Source organism: Rattus norvegicus, chromosome 18 (genome assembly GCF_036323735.1).
Source record: "Rattus norvegicus strain BN/NHsdMcwi chromosome 18, GRCr8, whole genome shotgun sequence".
NCBI classification, from domain to species: domain Eukaryota; kingdom Metazoa; phylum Chordata; class Mammalia; order Rodentia; family Muridae; genus Rattus; species Rattus norvegicus.
In genome coordinates this window covers 1,629,488-1,632,644 of record NC_086036.1, presented here as the reverse complement: position 1 = coordinate 1,632,644, position 3,157 = coordinate 1,629,488, and the positions used below count along the sequence as shown (strand labels likewise).

General features: G+C 42.8%; 1 pseudogene; it reads right to left on the bottom strand.

The window, feature by feature from the left end:
• Nucleotides 1–1,107: 1,107 nt before the first annotated feature.
• On the bottom strand, nt 1,108–2,013 carry Rpl36a-ps10 (ribosomal protein L36A, pseudogene 10; annotated as a pseudogene).
• Between the last annotated feature and the right edge of the window lie 1,144 nt (nt 2,014–3,157).

Genomic DNA, 3,157 nt, shown 5'->3' with positions numbered 1-3,157 from the left:
ATCTGCTGTGACAAGGAACAGCAATTCTCTTCTCTCAAAGCACTAGGGCTGATGGCTTCGTGATGTGCCCAGGACCAGTCACTTCAAGTGTTTCCTAGTTCCTTCCGGAATGTGTTCTTCCTTGGATCATTTCCAATTTCAGGTGCCCTTCTACACAGGAGTGTTCTCTGAAGGTGTGCCTCAGAACGAATTTAGAATAAAGTTTCTGTCTGTTATTGAGGTTCATAATGGCTTAGGATACGTAGGTGACTTACACTAAGGGGCTGAGAGAGCTAGGGTAGTGACCAAATTACGCTTGTATTTTAGGAACAAAAATAAATGAATTTGCCAATAACTTGGACATTGATTATGGAAGAAAAGGAAAAAATCAGGAATGATCATGGTTGGGTTTTAAATAATTAGATGGCAATGGAGCCACTTACAATGCTGGTAAGGTTTACTGGGTTTGAGAAGAAAATGATAGTTAAGTGTTTTTTCTAGAGCCTGGTGAAATGGCTGAGTAGCTAAGGACCCTGAGTACAATCCCTCATGTCCACATGTTGAAAATAGAGAACCAATGCCAACAAGTTGTCCTCCAATCTCCACACAGTTGCTACCGGACACACACTGATAATAAATAAATACATGTAAAGTCTTCTTTTGAGACAGACTCCTGGAACCCAATATGTAGACCAAATGGGTCTAAAACTCACAGAAATTCACCTCCCTCTGCCTCTCAAGTGCTGGTGTTAAAGGTGTGCACCACCATGCCTGGCTGTAAAACAATTCTGACTCTGTATGTAAGAACTATATGGGACTGTAGAACTTATGGCTTAGCGGTAAAGTACTGGCTGGCTGCCCCTCCATGGACTTAGGTCTAATTCCCAGCACCCACATGGCAAATCACAAACCATCTGTAACTCCAGTCCCAGAGGATCCGGTGAATTCCTCTGTGAGCACTATTTGTACATGGTGTATAGCTATACATACAGGAAAAATACCCATACATATAAAATAATAATATATATGAAAAACTATTAAAAACACCTTAAGAAAAGTTAAAGCATTATAAAGAATTTGTTTTCAAAACATCTTCTAAATGTTTGGTCTTGGTATAAGATTGTTCTTTTGTGTCAGGCCTCTTTCAACACTTTGATAGCTTGATAATGAATTGTGGTAGATCATAAAATACTTACTACTCTTATAGTTAAGGCTAGAGTATATCCTTTGTGAAAACCGAAGCAAAAATTAAAAGGAAGATTCCAGCCTTTTCCTCAAATTCCACGATTTTTTTCAGAAGAATACATGCCCGGTTTTGGTAGCCTGCAAATATTAGCCAGCAGTGTGCAGTAATATACAACAGAGTAGCTTTTAATCAAGGGTTTCCTTGATGAACCTAAATAGATATAAAAAGTCTGTGTCTTTTAAAAAACAAAAACGTTAGTTCATGAATATATAAAAAATTTAAAAAAGATTTAGCCAGGAGAAAAGATTTTTTTTTTTAGTTTTTTTTCTTTTGATCGTTAACAATAATTTTATTCTCTAGCAGGTCATTTTTCTACTGCTTCAATGTTTTCCTCTCAGAGAACACAAGTTTTAGAACTAGATCACTTGGCCCTTTCTCTTCTTGTCGCCTTCCAGTTCAAAATGCTTGCATCTCTTAATGGCCATCATCCTCTTGGATCTGCAGTTGGGCTCAACACGCTCAAGCCTGAGCACAACCTTTATGGTTTTGGCCTTCTTTCGAAAACTTGGCTTTGTCTACCCACCATAGCCAGTCTGCTTTCGGTCTAGAGCCGCTTTCCTTGGGCATACAAGGAATCCTTGCCCTTCTTACACTGGGTCACCTTATGAGGCTGGTGCTTGCCACATTTCTTACAGAAAGTCCTTCAGGTTTTAGGTACATTGACCATCTTTGTAGCAGAAGTGTCTGCGATGAAAACGAGAGACCGGCAGCAGCGATCCTTGCCTCAACCGCATGCGCCGAACAGGAAAGGGATGGACCGAAAAGATGTTTTAAAAGCTAAGATTAGGTGCTCCACCCTCCCCAACCAACCTACGCCCAGAGGCAGCCTGTCCTCTAGGACTTCCAACAGATCCAGGATCACAGGGTGAGACCCCAACTCCCCCCAAATGGCTGGCCTAACTGGGAACCCAGAGACCTAGGGAACACAGGCACCACTGCCCAGACAGAGGCATACCGTCCTTCTGGCTTGCACCTACCCCTGGGAGCAGAGCCTGTGCTCCATCCTCCCAAACTCACTCACATCCAGAAGCAGCCTGTCCTCCAGGACTTCTGACAGATCCAGGGTCACAGGTAAGAGCCCCCAAGCCCCCAATACCTGGCCTAACTGGGGACCCCCCAATACCCAGGGGACACAGGCACCCCTGTCCAACCGGAGGCACATAATACTTCCAGGGAGCAGGAGCACCGGAGGCCAGGAACAGACCCTGGGATCTGAATCTCCACCCACTTCACCCACACCCAGAGGCCTCGTGTCCCCCATGACTTCTGACACATCAAGGATCACAGGATCACAGAAAGAGCAAGTTCCCCAGGAATTCTACCACAACCAGGATCACAGGATTATAGGCTCACAGGAGGGACAGGCTCCAGTTAGAGATAGCAAAGACAGCTAACAACAGAGATAACCAGATAGTAAGAGGCAAGTGCAAAAACATAAGCAACAGAAACCAAGATTACTTGGCACCATCAGAACCCAGCTCTCACACCACAGCAAGCCCTGGATATCCCAACACACCAGAAAAAGCAAGATTGGGATCTAAAATCCCATCTCATGATGAGGATAGAGGACTTTTAGAAGGTCATAAATAATTCCCTTGAAGAAATACAGGACAACACAGGTAAACAGATAGAAGCCCTTAAAGAGAAAACAGAAATTCCTTAAAGACATACAGGAAAACAACCAAACCGGTGAAGGAAATGAACAAAACCAATCAGGATCTAAAAATAGAAATAGAAACAATAAAGAAATCACAAAGGGAAACAACTCTGGAGATGGAAAACCTAGGAAAGAGATCAGGACTCATAGATGCAAGCATCACCAACAGAATACAAGAGACAGAAGAGAGAAGCTCAGGTGCAGAAGACAGCATATATCAACACAACAGTCAAAGAAAAAAACAAAATACAAAAAGCTCCTAACACAAAACATCC